Below are 20,796 nucleotides of genomic sequence, written 5' to 3' on the forward strand. Positions count from 1 at the left end.
GGGGGAGGGTGGCCACCAGAGGAGGACGGCAGAGCTGGGCCGTGCCCTGCCGCTCCAGGCTGGGGTCTTGCTTGGCTTCACGGTTCTCTGCTCTGACCCTCAAGCCTTCAGTAGCAAGAGCCCCAGGCTGGCGTGGCCTGAGGGGACGAGGAAGATGGGCGCACCGGGCTGGGGACAAAGAGGGTGGACTCAGCATGATTCCTGGCCGCCAGAAGTTGGAGACAACACAAATGTCCAACGGCGAAATGATTTCTTTAAAACCTATTTACAGGCCTGGGGTTGTGGCTCCCTGCCAGAGAGCTTGCCTAGCATGCGTGAGGCACTGGGTTCGATCCCCGGCACCACATAAAAAATAAAAACAAATAAAATAAAGGTATGGTGTCCATCAACTACTAAAAAAAGGACAAATTTAAAAATAAATGAAATGTATTTACATCCCAGAATATCAAGCAACCACGAGAAGATATGCACACTGCAATATTAAGTGAAAGTTCAGGACCCAAAATGTTGCATGTGCAATGTGAGCTCCATTTTCTAAGTATAGAAAATAATGGGTGGGTGGGGACACGGGTGGATGACGGTGGGTGGAGACATGAATGGGTGGGTGGAGGGGTGGTGGACTGATGAAGGGACCGAGGGTAGGTGGACGCGGAAGGTGAACGTGGATGGAGATGGGTGGCCGGACGTGGATGGATGGGTGAAGGGTACAGAGAAGTCGATGGCAGCAGGCAGGTGAGTGGGCAGAGATGAATCTAAGTGCTTACGTAGGTTCCTGCTCATCTTAAGATCCAAGAAAACACAAGACCCAGTCGGCTGATGACCGCGACAAGGGCCACGGCAGAGCCACCAAGGGGCCCCAAGGTTCCCAGAGCGACAGGCCATCCTGTTCTGAAACTTGAAACTGCCTCCCTGTCATCGGAATAAGAAGGTCCTCAGAACCCCCTGCCCTGCCAGCCACAGTGACCTCTGGAGACCGCCAGGTCCTTGCTCAGCATCCGGATGGCCATCCTCAGTGACAGCCGCCATCTTAAGAAAAAGTCTCGCTTTCTGCCCCAGGGTGTTTCTGAGAAAGACTCACCACCCCTCTCACCGGCCCCACCGTCTGCACGGCATCAGGACCTGAAGGAGAGGTGGCCTTCGTTTGTCAGCTCTGACACGAAGCTCCCGGGCGTCTCTCTGCCTGGTTTCCGTCTGTCTCCCTGATCCTTTCAGAGGCCCCGAGGTCTCCCGGCTCCTCACGATCCCTTCCGGCTGTGAGCCTCTGGCTGTCTTCCCTCCTCTTGGCATCTTCTGAGCACGATTTTCTCCATGTGCTGGGACACGCCAGCCACCAGGAGAATGCTTCCCTCACAGAACCTGCTTCTAGAGGGGACTGGGATGCCACCCGTGAGGACAGCCCTCAGGGACATGCCACCATGCGGCCACGTCCACGCCGGGCAGCAGTATCTCTAAGCCCAGAAGCCCTTAGACTCCAGGGAGAGATCCTAAGGATCCGGCCTCGTGGCAACCGTGCTTTTTAGGTGTCTGGCTGGCGTGAGCTCGGTGTGGAGCACTGGTTCACACGCTGAGGCCCAGTTCATCCCCAGCACTGTGACAAAGCACCCAAGCAAAGAAATCTCGTTTCCAGAATCTGATCCCAGGCCCCAGCACCCTGCAAACCCAAACCCTCGGGGAGCCGGGGCCAGTCCATGCTCACGTGGTGGGGACCTGGCCGCGCTGAGGGCAACTCTGTGTGATCTTTGCTCGTCCCCTGTCCCAATGTCCTGAGGTAGAAACAGGCATTGTCTGGAGGTGGCTTCAAGCGGAACCTGTCCCAGTCCCTCAATCCCAGCAGCTCCTGAGTCCCTGAGCTCCTGGGGCCTGAGGACCTCAGACCCAGGGCCGGGCATCTGAGAGGCAGCCATTTAAAGCATATTGTTGAGGAACAGATTGAAACTGCGATCCTGGCTTACATCCTGCTGTTGACAGTGTTGGAATAGCTCTGAGAACGCCGAGTCCTCCGGCGTCATCTGCCAATTCCTGGGCTGCGCCAGAGCCATCGAAGAGTGGGACAGCCTGCCTTGCTGGGTAGACAGGAGCAGGGGCTGGAAGAAGCCAGTGGATTGGGTTTTTAATGTGATGGGATGTTTATAGGAGCTTCTCTCAGCTCAGGATGGAGTTACAGGGGTAAACAGTGCAATTTGTAGACTGAATGTGTGTTAGATTTAAAGTGCACTCCCCAGAGCTGTTTGTTACAGGGAACTGGGCTTGAACCCAGGTGCTCATCCGCTGAGCCACGCCCCAGCCCTCTACTTCGTCATGAGACAGGGTCTCACTGCGTTTCCCAGCTGAACTCGAACGTGACACCCCCCGGCTTCAACCTCAGGCTGTCTCAGAATCAGGAGCAGCCACAGGTTTGCAGAGTGCAGGTGTCTCTGGGAAGAGCTCTACTGACAGGGGAACTCCACAGAATGTTCCGGAAGAGCAGATACCAGGGGCTCTGACTGTCGGGGGTCAGTGCAAGAGGCCTGCAGCCATGTAGAAGGCAGGTCCTACCCAGTGCAGCGCCAGGCACACGCTGAGCACCTCACCTGGTCCTGTCGGTGCTCGCCTCACACACCCGTCAGTCCTGGGTTCAACCCTCAGAACTAAAAATCAGAAACAAAAAGACCAGATCCCGCCAGGCCAGGCACACACCTGTCATCCCAGCAGCTCCGGAGGCTGAGGCAGGAGGAGCGTGAGTTCCAAGCCAGCCTCAGCCATGTGGGAAGGTCCTAAGCAACTCAGTGAGACCCTGTCTCTAATTAAATAAAAATAGGGCTGGGGTGCGGCTCAGTGGTCCAGTGCCCTGAGGTCAGAGTCGGCCTGGGACTGGGAGGCGCAGAGCGCTCACGTAGCGCGGGTGACCCTGAGCTCGCTCCCCTGAACTGAAGAAAAAGGAAAACCCTGTTCTGAAAGAGATGGGTAGTCCTCCCAGGCCCACGGCAGCCATCCTGAGGGCCCCGCAGCAGAGAGGCCTGCGGTGGGGGTGGAGGCAGGACTGAGGGGAGGCCCCGTAGCAGCACCCACACCGGCGAGCACCCGCTGGGCAAACAGAGGCCCTGTGTCCCTGGAGGATGAGTCGGCAAGGTGCACAGACGGTTCTCTGCGTTGGTTTGTGAATCGAAAGCTGTCCCGGTGACGTGAAAAGCCACCGCTTATTGTGTCTATTTATTTGTTTTTATGTGGTGCTGAGGATGGGGCCGAGGGTCTCACAGTGCGAGGCCAGCGCTCTGCCGCGGAGCCACAACCGCAGCCCAAATGACTGCAGTTTCCAACTCCAGCTTGGACCTGTCTCACCAGGCGCCCTAAGGGAGCCCCCGCGTAGACTCAGGGTGAAGCCTCTACACGTGAAGCCTGGTAAGAGAGAAAGGGGGAAGATCAGGTGGGACCCCCAGACCAGATGTTTTCACCCAAGGTCAGTGATGTCACCGAGACACCTGATGACAGCTGGAAAGAATTGAAGGGGGGGTCAAAACCCCCCAGATTTTGCATAAATAATGAACCAGCGAACAGACCTTCAGCCAGCCGACACCGATGCCCTCTGCTGAGATCCTCTGCATCCTCTTCACCGCTCTCAAACCCTACAGCCACATCCTGACCCTGGTGGGCGCGTGGCTTCTCCCGACCACCCTCCCCCCCAGGAGCAGCCTGCTGGGTCCCTGGCCTGATCACCTGAGTGAGCGGGCACCTGTGGACTCGGAGCCTAAGGCTGGAGACTTCAGACCCGGCACCTGAACCGAGCACGCAGAGGGACTGTCCTGAGCCCGCCATGGCCCAGTGTTTGCAGTGCTTAGAATTAAGCCAGAACTGCTTGCTGTGAGCGATCGAGGCTCCGCAGTGCCCAGCGTTGAGGATTGCCGTTTTCTGATTAAGAACCTGTAGAGTGGGATGGTACCAATGATGTGAGTGGCAGAAGTGCGTGGACGTCCTTTGTTTCTCCCTGTCGACGGCACCTTTGCCCATCGCGACCCTGGGGCACCCTCAGGGAAGAGGTGCCCGCCCAGGCCATGCCCACACAGGGGCAGTGCCTGTGGCAGAAGTCAGGTGGGGTCCCTAAGACCTGTGAACGCTCGGTGGCTCGAGGTCCTCACCGGTCACCGTCCCAGTCCTGTCGGGTGTGGTGTTTCTGGTCATTCCCCTGGTGCCCTCCAGTCAGGACACTGCTGTCACCCAACTCCTGCCTCAGCCTCCCGAGGGCCTTGCCACCGACCGGCTCCTGTTGCCAGCCACAGACAAGTGCTGGGCCGTCCCTGCAGCTCAGGGAAGGCTCCGCTCCAGCCCTGGCGGGTCAGGCCGAGAGTCAGGACTCTTTCTTTTTCCCCAGTACTGGGGATTGAGCCCGGGGTGTTCCACCACTAAGCTACACCCCCAGCCCCTTTTATTTTTGATTTTGAGACAGGGCCTCGCTAAGCGGCCCAGGCTGGCGCTGACCCTATGATCCGAGTCGTGGGGATCACAGGCCACCCCACTACACATGGCTCAGAAGTGATTCTGAGTGTTCTGTTTTCTGGACATAAAAAAGTCCTTTCTACTTTCTTGCAAGCCATGAAAGCTTTTTAAGAAGTCTAGCAAATAAATACAGGTTCGTAACACACTTGAGACATCTATCTTTTTTTCCCTGCTTGATACAGCCAATAATTGAAAATGGCCATCAATTGTCTTGTCTTCACAGCCGGAGAGTCGTTTATGGGGTTTCAATAACACACTGTCATCCCTGCTTTTGACAAAACATCACTTTAAAATGACGTGGCCAGCACCGTGGCACCTCCCGCAGGCCCAGCCACTGGGACGGCTGAGACAGGAGGAGGCTGAGCCCGGTGGACAGAGACGCAGGCAGCACAGCAGACCCTGCGGTTGGACATGGCCACACAGGCCGAAGGAACTAACTTTGACTGTAAGCAGCTGAACTTGCAAATCCCCCAAGCCCTGGCTGGTGGTGGCCTGAGGGGCCACAGCCTCGGGTGAGCAGGACAGCCCCGTTCTGCCAGGCCCAGAAGCCCCCAGCAGGGGAACCTCCGCCCACCACAGGGCTGGCAGTGAGCCGGGGGCAGATTCTCGGCTTGGCCCCTGAGCCTCCAGACCCTTAGAGCCCCCCCAGGAGTCCTCATAGAAAGTTCCAGAAAGCGCATTTAACAGGCCTGAGCCGTGGGCCCCACCCTTACTGCACTATGTGGATGGCCAGGCCCAAGAGCAGTTGTTTTGTCAACAAAAACGACCTTTCTGCTGACCTCCTACTGAGTTGCCAAGAGTAGCTTCGTCCTCCACAGGGTGTGGCTCTCGGTCAGCGCTTGCTTGGTGTGCACAGGGCCACAGTGCAGGTGAGGCAGGAGGACAGACCCCAGGGGGGGGCCAGGAGGGCCTGGAGGACAGGAAGGGGGTGTCACGCCAACTTGGAGGGAGACAGGAGTGTGGAGGACATCCTGGGACTCACTGCCCCTGCCAGTGCTGACCACAAGGACTTCCTCTGGCCTGGAACCTGCTCTGTCCTCACAGCACGGCCACGGCAGTGCCTCCTGGGACTCTGGCCCTTGCCCAAGCCACAGCTGACCAAGTGCTTCTTCCTAACAGATACGTCAAAGCCACCAGAGGACCGGGCCCCTGACCTACGTCATCGGGAGCTGGATCGTGCTCTGCTGATTGGCTGGCTAACCTGGAGCTTGAAGGGCTTGACTGGTTTATGCCGGCTTCTGTGCTGGGCCCCTGTGGGGGGCTCTGTGAGATGCCTGTAAAACCCCTGAGACACAGACAGGGTGGCCTCCCTCCTGGGGCCTCCCTCTGGGGCCTCCCCTCTGCCCTCTTCCTATGTCTCTAATCAACCTGTTACTTTGCTGTCACTCCAGGTCTGTGGATTCCATTCCTCAAATTCTCAAAGAGCCTGACGGCCTGGGTCCGTGGTTCCTATGGACGTCCTAGAGCTGAAGAATGGGTCGTCCTTGGCTTCCCCCATAAGCAGAAGCCAATTCAAGGTGGATTGGGTACAAGACCCGAAGCTGAGACTCCTAAGAGTCCCAGGGCGGACCTCATGGTGGGCTGGGTGGTGATCTCAAGGCCGGAGTGACAGCGCCCGAGCCAAGGACTCCTGGGCCACAGGGAGGGGAGGCCCAGGCCTCTGAGCCTCTGCCCTTCCTGATCCCACAAACTTGCAAAGTGACCCTGACCCCAAGCTGCTAGTCCTCACCTGGCCGTTGGAGGGTGGCTCCATCCCCTGGCCTCCTCCTTCAACCCACGACACTCAAACCCCAAGAAGAGGAAGTGGAGCTCTTGGAAGGTCCAGCTTGACTTCGTGTGTGGAGCGATCGCTGCGTGGAGGGTGGACGTGTGGAGCAGCTCTCCTCCCAGAAGCTCCTCTGGCCCCTGGACTTCAGGCTGCTGTCCGTTAGGTCGGTCGAGGTGACTTGGTGGTGACTGGTGGCAACTTAGAACAAAGCAGCCCTTGCCGGAAACGCCATCAATCAGATGCCGGCGGAAACGCCTGTCCATCAGCCAGATCTCCTGACTAACGCCTGTCCATCAGCAGGACCCCCTGGCCCATCCTGGAGTTCAGCCAACTCCCCTGACCCACTCCAAGGGGCAAGGGACCCTAGGAACACCTTTTCCTGTCCCCAGCCCTTCCCTTCCTGCTGCCAGCCCCATAGAAGTCCAGTCGGGTCGAGCTTCCGCGTGGTTCCTCCTCAGACCCTTCCCCTGTCCCCTCTGTGGGTCTGATGGAGTTCCGCCTGTTCAGCGGCCCTTTTAAATCTGCCTCCTCTGGTGGCTGCCCGCCTCGCCTGACCTGACACCGTCTTCCACCAGAGACGGCCACAGGCCTCCACACCAGCTGCCCGCTCTGAGCGCCCCGGCCGCAGAGGGCTCCGGTCCTGGCTCTGCCTTGCACACACACGGAGCCACCTGCTGCCAAGGGTCACAGCCCCTTGGAGCCGCTGGGTGGCGTTCTGGGTGGGGGCACCCTGTAGCCTGTTCTCCTGTGCCTGAGTTGGGCCATCCCTGGCCCTGGGACAGCTTTGCCATCTCTTGTGGACCGAGCGTCTGTGACCTCCCGGAGTCCACATGTGGAAACCCTAATGCCCTAGCAATGGCATCCAGAGGTCGTGAGGCCAGGGCCCTCTTAAGAAGATACCCAAGAGCCTGCTGCCCACCACGTGGCCAGAGGTGGCCATCTGCAGACCAGCACATCTCCAGCTTCCCAGCCTCCAGAACTGTGACAAGGGACACCGGTGACGGAAGCCACCTGGTCTAAGGTACTTTGTTATGGCAACTCAAAGTAACCAAGACAGAAGTTTTGGTACCAGGAGTGTTTCTAGAAGAACAGAAACTTATCCATGCTCAGCACCACAGAAAAATAAACAAATAAAGGCGTGCTGCCCAGGTCAAGCTGGACCTTCCCAGAGATCCACTTCCTTCTCACAACTACAAAAATCAACAAATTAATTAATTAAATAAATAAAATGAAAAGAAATCCAAGCTGCATTTTCTGAATTGCTTAGGAGCTTCTGCAATGGATTCTCCAGCGGTTTAGGTTTGAAGACACCAGTGGCTATTTTCAGGCGTGGAGAGGGCCCAGCAGTTCTGCAGTTCTGCAGTGGACGCCACAGCACCTCCAAGGGCACTCCCCACAGACCCGGCAGGAGCCCCCGCCGGGTGCCTCTGCGGGAACGGACAACTCCACCAGGTGGCGCCTGCCCCTCCAGCTCTGCTCCAGCACGAAGGGCCTTCTTGGTGTGCCCTGAGACCCCCATCCTCCTGTGGCCCAGGGCAGAGGGTGCTGGAGGAGAAACCCTGGTCCTGTGAGCTGGGATGGGGACGGGAGACGGGGGACGTGGGACACAGGCAGCCTCTCACCGGGGAGGCCCCCTCCCTCAGTGGCCCTGCCTTTGCCCCTGCAGCAGTCGCCCAGTGAGAAGCTGCTGGCTCCCGATCCATCCTGGTCCCCGCCCCCGTCCCAGGACGCCCCTCAGTTGAGATCGAGTGTGGTCCACGAGGTGGGGTGCTGCACTCTGGAACCATTGGAGTGTCGTGGGCAGCTGGGCCCTGGGCAGGTGAGCCGTGGTGAGCTGCAGGGGACAGGCCTGCCCTCGGGGAAGGGCTCCCAGGAGCAGGGGTCTGGGTATGAATGGACACACGGAAGACAACTGGACTTCACAGCACCAGGAGATGGGAGTGGTGGGGGTGCCCGGGGCCCTTGGGAGGCTCCATGGGGTGCCCAGGGGAGGGGGAGCTGAGGGCGCCTCGTGGCTTTAGATGCTTCAGCAGAATCCCAGCTCCCTGCCCCAGCGGTGCCCTACCAGGCCGCGTCTGCTCAGGGGGTGCCCCGGCAGCACGGGGCCTCTGGCCCGCTGGGACTGCGAGTTGGCGTGGTGATTCACCCCCAGGCCCCCAGCAGACGGGCAGGACCCTTCCCACAGCCCCCAGTGGGAAGGTGGGGGCAGGCTCCAGGGGTGACGCACCCATGAATCGCGGGCTGCACCCCAGCCTGCTCCCACATTTGGGCAGTCATAAAAAGTGCTGCCGTGAACCTCGGGCACAGAGTCTGTACAGACCCAGGTGTGTCCTGCACACTTTGGGGGTTCATAATTAAAATACATCACAAAAGGGATGAGGGACCCTCGAGGCCTGATGTGCCGTCCTCCAGGATGTGGCACTTGTACAGCCTGGCGGTCCCCAGGCCCTGCCCCCGGGGGGGATGTGGCCCTCGCAGCTCTGGGGAACTCGTCAAGTGGCTGCCCCTCGCCTGGGCGCCCGGGGTCAGGACCGGAGGGCAGGCTGTGGAGAGGAGGCCCCCAGGACGGGCTCCCCCCCCCCCCCGCGCTGTCCTGCTGGCCCTCACCCTCCTGGGAGGACGGGCAGGTGGTGGGGCAGGGCCAGCGCAGCCTGAGGTCTGGGAGGGGAGCCAGCCAGGCCAGGACAGCTGCACAGGGAGGCAGGGTGAGTGGACGGGGTGTCCAGGGTGGGGTGGGGGTCTGAGGGTACTGATGCCCAGGGCGGTGCTGTGTGAAGGGGGCAGCTGTCCCTGGGGCCCAGGCCCAGCAGAGCACAGCAGGCCCTGGGTGTGGACCCCGGGAGCTGCGGTCCACTCCCGAGGCTGTCTGTGACACCTCGTCCTTAGACTTGGGCGGACCTGCAGCTTCCAGCCTCTCTCTCACCTCTCTGATGTCTTATTTGTAATGTTCTAGAATGTTCTCTCCTCACTTTTCACAGTCTCCTTTTTTGTTGTTAATTTCTTTGGGTACTGGGGATTGAGTCCAGGGGCTCTCGACCACTGAAGTCCTTCTAAATATTTTATTTAGAGACAGGGTCTCACTAAGTTGCTGAGGCTGGCTTTGAACTCGCCGTCCTCCTGCCTCAGCCTCCCGAGCCGCTGGGGTCACAGGTGTGCGCCACCGTGCCCCTGCTCTCAGGGAGCCGTTCTAGGCCCTCAGTCTTCCTGGAGCTGGGAAGGGCCCAGGCTCCACATTCACCCGGCTGTTCTGGAATTTTCTGTCCTGTGTCTGCCTCCCTTCCCAGTAAGGCAAGGAACCCCTGTGAGGGGCAGAGGAGGGCGTCCAGCCAGGTGCCGTGGGAGGGGGCAGAGGAGGGCGTCCAGCCAGGTGCCGTGGGAGGGGGCAGAGGAGGGTGTCCAGCCAGGTGCTGTGGGAGGCCAGGGCTGTCCAGAGCCCCCCCCCCCGCACCACCACAGTCCGGTGCCCACGGGAGCCGCCGTGCTGGCAAGGTGCGTCTTGCTCCCGCCCCACGGGGGGCACGGCCTTCAGGGCCTCGGGTCCGGCCGAGGGGCTGGACACTGTGCAAGCTCAGTGCCGGGCCTCTCAGAGCCTCTGTCCGGTCCAGGACTTCACTTTGACGCAGTTAGAAATCACCAGAAGGGAAGCAGGCTTCGCTCTCCTGTGCTGCCCCTGCTGATTAGTGTCCAGCTTTATCTTGGGTCAAACACTGTTTCCAACTTCTCTGTTGGGCCAGGTGGCCACGTTCCTTTGCTCGTTTGACCTCCCCTTTGTGCGCGCAGCTGCCACGTGCTGCCACTTTCAGGGACACTAGCTTAACAGCCCCAGGCCCGGGAGCCAAGACCAAGGTCAGGCGGGGGCTTCAGGAACATCACAGAACGTTCCAGAGAGAAAGCCTGGGCCCAATGGGTGTCGGAGTCAGGTGGGGTGACTGCTGTCCCCAGAGCAGCACTGCTGGGCACAGGGGTGTGGGGTGGCCTGCAGCTTCTCCTGGGGACCTGGTGGGTCATGGCTGGGTGGCATTCGACCAGGGAGGTGAGGTCTGTGTCCTGGGCAGCCCCCGATGGGCAGTGTCCCCAGTGTGCTCTCTGAGCCTCCGTCTCCTGCTACACAAGGGCTTTTACTGATGAATCCTGATGGTCCAGGCCAGCGGCAGCGGCAGCAACTGAGGACAGAGGACTGAGGGGCAGGGGTGCCCCTTGGTGCAGGTGAGCCTGGGGCCGATCGGACAGCTGGCCATGGGGGGCAGTGGCAGCAGGAGCGTCTTGGGGCAGGTGAGCCTGGGGCCGATCGGACAGCTGGCCATGGGGGGCAGTGGCAGCAGGAGCGTCTTGGGGCAGGTGAGCCTGGGGCCGAGCGGACAGCTGGCCGTGGGGGGCCGTGGCAGCAGGAACCCTTCTGTTTTGTTTTTAATTTTTGAGGCAGGGTCTCACTGTGTGGTCCAGCCTGGCCATGACCTTGAATCCTCCTGCCTCGGCCTCCTGGGCACTGGGATCACCAGTGCCATGCCACCTGTTGAGGGCCTGGTAAGAGGCCAGGTGTGAGGCTTGGAGGGAGGACTCTGAGGGTGGGCTGAGGGGTCCATGCTGGGTCCCCCTTCCTCTCACGCTCCTGGGATTTTCAGACAAGAGAGCAAAGACAGAGGCCAAAGCACACTCTGGAACCCGCTGGACCCTGCCCCTGGCGTGTCCTGAGATCAGCACAGGGTCCCGTGGCCCAGTTGACAAGGCCAGGAAGAACAGGCCTGGCTCCCGGGGAGCAGGTGTGGCTAGAGGGCAAGTGCTGGGCAGCCCATCAGGAGGAAGGAGGAGCAGCTTCTCCGCCCTGACCAGCCGGCTCTGGTGTCTCGTCCCACCTGTCCACCAGAGGGCAGCAGCCGCAGCACCCAGGACAACGGTGGGCGGGAGACGCAGGATGCAGTTCAGGGCTGGTGGGTCCCAGGCCTGCGGGCTCCTGCCTCCTGAGAGAGACCGGCCCCTGGCAGGACCCTGACTGGCTCCTGAGCTCTGGGCTCTCTGCCCTTTTCACAGATTGGACGCTGAGGCCTTCACCAGTGTGACTTCTTCAAAGTAGAGTGCCCAGCAGGGCTTGTGGCCCCCACCTGTGCCCTAGCAACTCAGGAGGCTGAGGCAGGAGGATGGCAGGTTCCAGGCCAGCCTCAGCAACTCAGCGAGGCCCTATGTCAAAGTAAACAGTAAAAAGTGATGGAGTGTGGCTCAGTGGTCAAGTATCCCTGAGTTCAATCCCTGGCACCAAAAATCCCCCAAAACTAGAGTACCCAGGACTCACTGCTCCCAAGGCAAGAGGCCCTGCGCGGCTCTGCTCCTGCCCACTCAGGTCCTTGGCTGCATCTGGGCCTGCAGGGGGAAGGGCCGGCCTCTTCGGGCCTCGAAGCCTGTGACCAGGGCTCTGGATCTGGAGAAGAACCTGCTGACGGAGCAGCAGGTGATCCAGGGGTAATGACCCTGCGGTGAGGAGCTGTGCTGGGCAGCGGCCTCCGAGATGACCCTGGACCCAGTTGGCCTGGGTATCACCTGGGCCCGCCCCGGCCCGCCAGTGGCCGCCATGTCCTTTACAGATGTCTTGGTGCTGAGTTGGGACGGGTTGGATCAGCAAAGTCCACACGCTGGGAACCCCCTCAGCAACTTGGTCCCGTAACTGGGGGTGGGACCACCAGAGCCAAGAGACAGACCTGCCCTGGGGACAAGTGCCCACTCCCTCCCACCAGCCACCTGCCCTTAAAGCCAGAAGCACCCACCCAGGGCAGCTGTGGGCTCGCCCACCACCAGGGTGGGACGGATGGGTGGTGCTGGGGACCACTGGGATGCGTCAGACCCAGAGGTCATGGACTTGTCCCTGCTTGTTGGGCCACACCCAAGCCAAGGGCGAGCTGTCTGCCCCGGGAGCAGGGGAAGTGTGCCAGAGCGCAGGGCGGCCTGCCAGGAGCCGAGAGCAGACAGCTGGGGGACACATGTGGGCCGGGCTCTCCAGAGAAACCACCCGCTGGCACGCAGAGACAGCCATCCCCAGGAACGCGTCACGTGCTCACAGAGACCTAGTAGCAAACTGGAGGCCGGGAGGCCTGCTGGCTCTGCTCCAGCTGAGCCCAGGCAGGAGACCAGGGGGGCTGGAGGGCAGAGCTGGAGGCCAAGGGGGCTGGAGGCCGAGGGGGCTGGAGGGTGGAGGGGGCTGGAGGCCGAGGGGGCTGGAGGCTGAGGGGCTGGAGGCCGAGGGGGCTGGAAGATGGAGGGGGCTGGAGGCTGAGGGGGCTGGAGGCAGAGGGGGCTGGAGGCAGAGGGGGCTGGAGGCTGAGGGGGCTGGAGGCTGAGGGGGCTGGAGGCGGAGGGAACCAGCCTCTCCTGCCTCCTTCGTGACTGCATGAGCCACCCAGGTTGGCCATATCTGCTGCACTCGGGAGGTTTGACCTCAGGCTTGCCCAGAGCCCCTCGTGGCCAGCCACCTGACACGCTGGGGCCCAGGAACACTGGCACATAAGGTCACCTGTCCAGGAGAGACAGGGATGCGTCGGGGTCTCTGGCCCCGGGCTGGAGCTCTGGAAGGAGTGGGGGCCACAGTGGAGAGCGAGGTCCTCGGCCTCCACAGGCTGAGTGTGAAACGCTGGCAGCCTTCACCTGCAGGTGCTCAGCAGGCAGCCGGATCTAGGAGGGACTTCCAGGAGGTCTGGGGGACTCAGGGGAATCGGGGAGTCACTAGAGAAGAGGCTGGGCTCAGTGCCCCCAGGCAGGCAGGATGGATGAGACGGGGAAGCTGAACCCCATGTTGGGGCTGAGAAGGCTGAACCCCAGCTGCAGAGTCCTGGGACCATCTGTGGGGCCTGAACATGGCTTGGGGGGAGAGGCCGGGCAGAGCTGAAGGGGAAAGGACCAGAGACAGCCGGCGTAAGGCTGTGCTGTGCTGCGAGGAGGCTGGGGAGGCTTGCTGCAGGCCCGGTGCTGAGGTGCGCAGTGTGGGGTGGGGGCGTCTCTCAAGTGGCCAACAGCCCTCACACTCCAGGCCCACGGGCACCCAGGCTGTGGAAACCCAGTGTGGTGCTCATCAAGACGCAGAGTCCTGTCCATCAGACTGCGAGAAGGCCCGGGCAGGCCAGAGCCAGGAGGGTGGAGGAGCTGAGGGCCAGGACCACAGGAAATGGCCGGAGCTGCTCAAGGCCTAGGAGTCCAAGGCCCAGAGGGACCTCCAGGGTGGGTGGTCATCACCAAAGGTCCAGGGGTGCTCAGGATCGGGGACATTCCCTGCTGCTAAGGTCCAGTCATGAGGCACAGTGCTGGGCACCGGGAGCCCACAGGAAGATGGGGTGCCAGGTGGGGCTCACCCAGCCCTCCTCCGGCCCAGGCTCCCTGCATGTTCTGGGGAGGAAGTCGCCCACCTCACCGGCAGCCCTCGCCCAGCGTGCTCAGGTGAGTGAGCCGCATGACCTCGGCTGAGTTAGGGGCAGGCTGTGCCCGGGAGGCACCTGTCTGCACTCCTCAGCAGGAGGTGCTCCCCTAGCTCTGTGGACGCTGGCGGGGTCTTGCCCTGTCCGGCATGCTCCTTGGTCCCATCAGACTCCACTTACAAAACACGTCAAAGACAAGCCAGGTCTCCAGGTGGCGGGCGAGCGCTGGGCTGAGCTCTGCTTTGTGGGTGTGCGGCCCGGCGGGCGGAGGGACCGGGCAGCCTGTGCAGGAGACCTGGTGCTGTGTGTCGGCAGAGGCTCCGGGGCTCTGGGTGTGCGAGGCCTGGCCCTGCCCCTCTCCCCTGACCCTGCTGGGAGGCATCCCCAAGTCGGGGCTGGGGGTTCTGGGGGATCTCACCTGAAAATCCTACAAGGAACAGGTTTCCCGGGTGGATTTGGGAACCTCGAGTCACCACCAAGCAGGGGGCCAGGGGCTCTGGGCTGGCCCCACCCCCCAGCAGCAGGTCTGAGTCAGGGGTCCTACCCTCAGGCCAGTGCCCAGGGTGGCTGGCTGAGCTCGTGCCCTTCTCCCTCCAGGCCCTGAGTCTCTGGCCCCTCTGAGGCGGGGTCTGAAGTCTTCATGGCATCCTGTTCAGGGAGCTGCCGCTCCAGCTGCAGGAGGGAGCCGCCCTCCAGGAGTCAGGCAGCCTGGCCAGGGGTGGGCCTGTGTGTTCCCGAGGTGCCCCACCCCAGGCTGCTTGGGGACGGACCCAGCAGGAGCTTTGGGCCCGGCCTCTCACCCACTGGAGCCCCCACAATTCCCCCCGCCCCCAACCTCAGAATGTCGAGACCCTGGAGCGAAGCCCAGCCTCCAGCTCAGCCTGAACCGCAGACCCTCCCTCGATTTCGAAAGTCCTGTGGCTCTGCCAGAGCACATTCCAATCCAAGATTGCTGTGGAGCCTCCTGTCCCTGGGAATGGGGGAGACCAAGCCTCCCCCACTTCTGATAAAGGGACGGGCTCCCACCCTTGGGCCAGGTCAGAGCGGGCCTGTGCCCAGGTAGGTAAGAGGGTGTGTCCCCAGGGGGTGAGGAGGCAGGCAGGGATCCGCAGAGGGAAACTGTGGGTCAGAATCCCCGGGCCACCTGAGAGGGTCTGGTCTCAGCAGCAGGACACAGGAGAGCCCCAGGCCTGACCCCTTCCCCACCTCCCAACTCAGTGCCCCCCAGGCCCCGGCCTGCCCAAGACAGAGGCCCCAGAGTATGGCCTGGGACCGAGGAGCATCCCTGACGGCCCCAGACACTCTGGGCTGGCGGGACCAGCCTTCCGTGGCTTGCGTGCCTCCCAGAGGAGCAGGCTGACATGTGTGAGGTATTAGCCCTCTGCACTGGGGAGGTGCCAGAGTTTCTCTTCTAAGGAGGTGGCCCTGCAGAGCCGCTCGGGAGCAGGAGAGCCGGTCGCCCGGGCCTGGGTCAGGTCGCGCCGGCCACAGGGACCGAACTCTCTCGGCAGCCCCTCTCGTGGTGAGTGGGGGCCAGCTGGAACGAAAGACAGAGGCCCTCGACTCCTGGGGCCTGGCTAGGAAGCTTCCGCTGAGCAGGAACCACTGCGCTAGTGAGTGCCACCCACGAGGGGCGCGTCTCAGAGGCTGGGGGTCCTCAGGGGACGCAGGGAAGGGCAGCAGCCCCAGGCAGGTGGGGAGTGTCTGGGGTGTCTTGTCTGGAGTCCGGGGGGGGGGGGTGGGCCGGGAGGCCAGGCTGAGGGCCAGGACCTCATCAGAGAGGGCCAGGGCAGATTCCGAGGGGTGTGGGGCCGATGACCCTCCTGGGCATCCAGTAGGGGCTGTGTGGGATGACGTGGGACACAGAGGAGCCACTTATCAAGGAGAGGGCTGGATGCAAGATGGGGAGGGCAGCTCCTAGGACACGGAGGCCAGAGGCACTGTCCACGTACAGGCTGGGAGCCAGGCTTTGGGGGCAGGGGTTGGTGTGGGCCATGCTGCTGTGATGGAGAGTCAAGGGGCCCAGGGTCCCCAGTGCAGATGTCAGTCTGGGCTGCAGCAGGCGGAAGGCCCAGCGGCTAGCTGGAGCCACAGGGTACTCCCGGGGGAGGGATGGAGGGAGGGGCCACCACTCCCCACACTCCTTCCTGGGTGCTCCTTTGGGGGCTCCGAGGTGCTAGTGTCCACAGTGGTCAGCTGGCAGGGGGCGGTTCACACCCCTGTGCCACGTGTGAACACTGTGCCCAGCCCGTGTGCTCATGGCCTGCGTGGCAGGGCACTCGTGGGTGCTCCTCCAGGCTCAGGAGTGTGCGTACACCTCTGTGCAAGTACATGCTCCGTGGTGTGTCTGTGAAGGACCCCTGGGCCTCTGTGCTTCTGGGCAGTGTCACCAGGGCCCCGTGGTTGGCTGGTGACCAGGCCTGGTCCCTCTCAGCTTGGCCACTTGGAGCTTGACTGGCAGGTCAAGCTTTGGGAGTGCGTCCGTGGCCCAGGTCCCAGGGGTTTGGTGGCGTGCACCATGAGGTACCGTCTGATCACTGTGCCAGGTGACTCCTGGCCTGCGGGGCAGCAGGGCCGGGAAGGGTCTGCTGCATTTCTGCTCTGTGGCCTCTCTGTGGCCTGCTGGGCTCCCCAACCCTTCAGTTAGTCCTGTGCTCTGTGTTCAGCTTGGATGTGGCTGGAGGCAGAGCCTGAGGCCAGGACGGCCAAGACCCAAGGCAGGGCAGAAGGCCGGGGTCTCGGGGTCTCCCGGGACAGTCCCCACTGTGCAAACGGGCTCATCCTCCCAGGGACACGTTAAGGCCGAGCATTTATGATGGCCTCCTTCACGTTGGCCAAGGAGCAGAGGAGAGGGAGAGTCCAGGGAGACCAGGCAGGCAAAGGCGTCTGTTTCAGGCAAGGAAAGGCCATGGGGCACAGTGGGGGGACAGCCAGGGAGGAGCATCCTGGAGGCAGAGTGTGGCCCCCTCTGCCTCACACCAGCCCTGTGAGGTCACTGGTCTGGGGAAATAGCCAGGATGTCATTCTCTGTCCTAGAGTAACGCATCCCCAGGCGTGGTGGCCTGGCACAGACAGCCATGTCTCATCACAGCGCCCAGCCGTGTCCGGGCCTCCAGTGGGTCTCCAATCTGGTCGTCCCAGTTGGACGCTCTGAACCAGGGCCTCCATGCCACATGGGGTTCTTTCCAGGGAGCACTCTGTAGACAGCCAGGCCCAGGGCAGAAGTCATCCAGCCTGTGCCTCCAGGGGGTCCAGGCTGCGATCCCTCCTCTCCAAGGAGCCCCCAGGCTGCACGTGGCCAGTATGTAGGGCCAAGGCCTGCTGCCCGCAGCGTCGACAGAAAATGTGACCGACTGCAGCCTGGGATTCGAACCCAGGGGCGCCAGGCCCTGAAGCCTGCCTTTGAGTGCACATGGCTCCCCCGCTGCTCCTCTAAGGGTTCTCCCCGCTGCTCCCCTAAGGGTTCTCCCCGCTACTCCCCTAAGGGTTCTCCCCCCTGCTCCCCTAAGGGTTCTCCCCCCTGCTCCCCTAAGGGTTCTCCTCCGCTACTCCCCTAAGGGTTCTCCCCGCTGCTCTCCTAAGGGTTCTCCCCCGCTGCTCCCCTAAGGGTTCTCCCCGCTGCTCCCCTAAGGGTTCTCCCCCGCTGCTCCCCTAAGGGTTCTCCCCCGCTGCTCCCCTAAGGGTTCTCCCCGCTGCTCCCCTAAGGGTTCTCCCCGCTGCTCCCCTAAGGGTTCTCCCCGCTGCTCTCCTAAGGGTTCTCCCCGCTGCTCCCCTAAGGGTTCTCCCCGCTGCTCCCCTAAGGGTTCTCCCCCGCTGCTCCCCTAAGGGTTCTCCCCCGCTGCTCCCCTAAGGGTTCTCCCCGCTGCTCCCCTAAGGGTTCTCCCCGCTGCTCCCCTAAGGGTTCTCCCCGCTGCTCCCCTAAGGGTTCTCCCCGCTGCTCCCCTAAGGGTTCTCCCCGCTGCTCCCCTAAGGGTTCTCCCCGCTGCTCCCCTAAGGGTTCTCCCCGCTGCTCCCCTAAGGGTTCTCCCCGCTGCTCTCCTAAGGGTTCTCCCCCGCTGCTCCCCTAAGGGTTCTCCCCCGCTGCTCCCCTAAGGGTTCTCCCCGCTGCTCCCCTAAGGGTTCTCCCCCACTGCTCCCCTAAGGGTTCTCCCCGCTGCTCTCCTAAGGGTTCTCCCCCGCTGCTCCCCTAAGGGTTCTCCCCCGCTGCTCCCCTAAGGGTTCTCCCCGCTGCTCCCCTAAGGGTTCTCCCCCACTGCTCCCCTAAGGGTTCTCCCCGCTGCTCTCCTAAGGGTTCTCCCCCGCTGCTCCCCTAAGGGTTCTCCCCCGCTGCTCTCCTAAGGGTTCTCCCCCGCTGCTCCCCTAAGGGTTCTCCCCGCTGCTCCCCTAAGGGTTCTCCCCGCTGCTCTCCTAAGGGTTCTCCCCCGCTGCTCCCCTAAGGGTTCTCCCCCGCTGCTCCCCTAAGGGTTCTCCCCCGCTGCTCCCCTAAGGGTTCTCCCCGCTGCTCCCCTAAGGGTTCTCCCCGCTGCTCCCCTAAGGGTTCTCCCCGCTGCTCTCCTAAGGGTTCTCCCCCGCTACTCCCCTAAGGGTTCTCCCCTCTGCTCCCCTAAGGGTTCTCCCCGCTGCTCCCCTAAGGGTTCTCCCCGCTGCTCCCCTAAGGGTTCTCCCCCCTGCTCTCCTAAGGGTTCTCCCCGCTGCTCCCCTAAGGGTTCTCCCCTCTGCTCCCCTAAGGGTTCTCCCCCCTGCTCCCCTAAGGGTTCTCCCCCGCTGCTCCCCTAAGGGTTCTCCCCCGCTGCTCCCCTAAGGGTTCTCCCCGCTGCTCCCCTAAGGGTTCTCCCCGCTGCTCCCCTAAGGGTTCTCCCCGCTGCTCCCCTAAGGGTCCTCCCCCGCTGCTCCCCTAAGGGTCCTCCCCGCTGCTCCCCTAAGGGTTCTCCCCGCTGCTCCCCTAAGGGTTCTCCCCGCTGCTCCCCTAAGGGTTCTCCCCCGCTGCTCCCCTAAGGGTTCTCCCCCGCTGCTCCCCTAAGGGTTCTCCCCTCTGCTCCCCTAAGGGTTCTCCCCTCTGCTCCCCTAAGGGTTCTCCCCTCTGCTCCCCTAAGGGTTCTCCCCCGCTGCTCCCCTAAGGGTTCTCCCCTCTGCTCCCCTAAGGGTTCTCCCCTCTGCTCCCCTAAGGGTTCTCCCCTCTGCTCCCCTAAGGGTTCTCCCCCGCTGCTCCCCTAAGGGTTCTCCCCGCTGCTCCCCTAAGGGTTCTCCCCTCTGCTCCCCTAAGGGTTCTCCCCCGCTGCTCCCCTAAGGGTTCTCCCCCGCTGCTCCCCTAAGGGTTCTCCCCGCTGCTCCCCTAAGGGTTCTCCCCGCTGCTCTCCTAAGGGTTCTCTGCAAAGGGACCAGGCTGGCCACACCCTAGGACTTGCTCCCAGGCCCCACTCAAGTGAATAGAGGACATGGTGACCAACAAGACTATGCCAGTATGACACTGAGACCGGTGGAAGGGACAGGATGGCACAGAAGCCAGGAGGCTGGCCCGCAGGCCAGGGACGCAGGGGCTGTGGCAGGAGGGGCCTGGCAGCCTAGCCAGAGCCTGTTTGGACGTGGGGCACATGGGCTGGCTGCCAGTGTGCCCTGCGCTCAGCCCAGCACCACCAAAGGAGAGAGAGGCCGAGGAGAGCAGGAAGCAGACGCAGCCTCAGGGACCCGAGTGCTTGTGAGGGGCGGGGGTCTCACACTCCTCTAGGAAGGAGCAACGACGGAGCGAGGAAGCCGCATGGGGACGTCTGCAGAGGGCTGGGTGGGGCTGGCCACCCACAGACACAGAGCAGCTCCACTCAGACATGTCAGGTCAGGGGTGGACGTGACACAGGTGGCCAAAGTGGGGGTCCAGGGTCAGAGGTCAGGGGGAGCACAGGACCCCATCACAGACATCACAGCCAGGCCAACATGTGGGGACCAGGGCACGGGGGTGCCAGAGGCCGTGCAGCAGAGGCCAGGAGAATCCCAGTCAGCGCCCCTGACCAGGGAAGCGGCGTGCAGGCTGACAGGTGAAAAGCAAAGTCAAATCAGCGGCGTCACCCAGGCCTGGCAGGATGTGGGGACCAGGGAGCTCCAGGCTGCGGGAAAGGGCAGCTGGCCGCGGCTGGCTGGGCCACAAACGGCTCCAGTGAGACAGACTTTGGAACCTCTGAGGGTGAAAAGTGGTTTACAACCCTGAAGTGCACATCCGGCCAAACCCCTGGTGGAGCCGAGGCCCAGTGGACAGGCAGGTGCTCAGAGTCTGCTCACCCGTGAGGCCTCTCGGGCCCAGGAAGGTGCGAGCGGAAGTTCAGGGGAATCTGCAGAGTCCAGGCTGGGAGGCGGCACTCGGGCAGGGCTGGGCACTGCCAGGAGGGCAGGCTGCGGGACCAAGTCCAGGACTGTGAGGGCAGGGTGGGGGCACAGTCGGACTCCTGAGGGACCACCACCTGGAAGAGGCGTGGCTCCTAACTCCCACTCAGAAGGGGCGGCCCCCGGCTCAGAGCTGCAGGAGGGAGGCTGAGGCCAGATCTGGTCAGGCTGGGAAAGGAGGTGAGGCCATCGGTTCTGTGGCCAGTGGCAACGTGCAGAGCTGGTGGCGAGGAACGTGCCCGTGAGGCCACTGTCCAGAGCTGCCGAGGTGACCAGGGAACAGCAGCCCGGGGCACGTCCCACCGAGGGACCGCAGGGGGTCTTGTCAGAAGGCTGTGAATAAAGGATCATAGAGGAAGGGCCATGAGGGAGAAGGGTCTCAACTGAGCGTGGACACGGAAAGTGGAGCCCAGGAAGGGACACCGGGGAGAGGGAGGGACCCTCCGCGGCCTCATGCCCAGAAGTGCTTCTCAGCAGCCAGGGAGATCTCCACGGGTCTGAGTCTCTAGAGTCCAGAGGGGCCGCATCCTGGCAGGAAAGGGGTTGTTACCGCTGTCCCCTGGGGGCTTCAGGAACAGAGAGAAAGCCCCGGGGGAGACCCGGGCAGGAAGCCCTGCTGCCGGGCGGAGGCTCGGCCACCCAGAGCCAGAGGAGGCGCAGCGTCGCTGGGGACATTGCCCCAGAAAGAAGAGGGAGACAGAAATCAGAACAAGACCCTCAAGAGAAAACAAGGGGACTCAGTGACACTACAGGAAGGGAGCAGAGGATGAGGTGGGGGTGCCGTGTGGGAAG

At 62.5% G+C, this 20,796-nt stretch overlaps 1 long non-coding RNA gene across 1 annotated transcript; it reads left to right on the top strand.

Moving 5' to 3' along the window:
- Positions 1–5,249: 5,249 nt before the first annotated feature.
- On the top strand, positions 5,250–8,173 carry LOC144370962 (uncharacterized). The gene is made up of 3 exons (XR_013431111.1): positions 5,250–5,339; positions 5,590–7,690; positions 7,905–8,173. It is a non-coding gene; the product is annotated as an uncharacterized LOC144370962 (long non-coding RNA).
- Positions 8,174–20,796: the final 12,623 nt, after the last annotated feature.

Source organism: Ictidomys tridecemlineatus, chromosome 15 (genome assembly GCF_052094955.1).
Source record: "Ictidomys tridecemlineatus isolate mIctTri1 chromosome 15, mIctTri1.hap1, whole genome shotgun sequence".
Lineage (NCBI taxonomy): Eukaryota > Metazoa > Chordata > Mammalia > Rodentia > Sciuridae > Ictidomys > Ictidomys tridecemlineatus.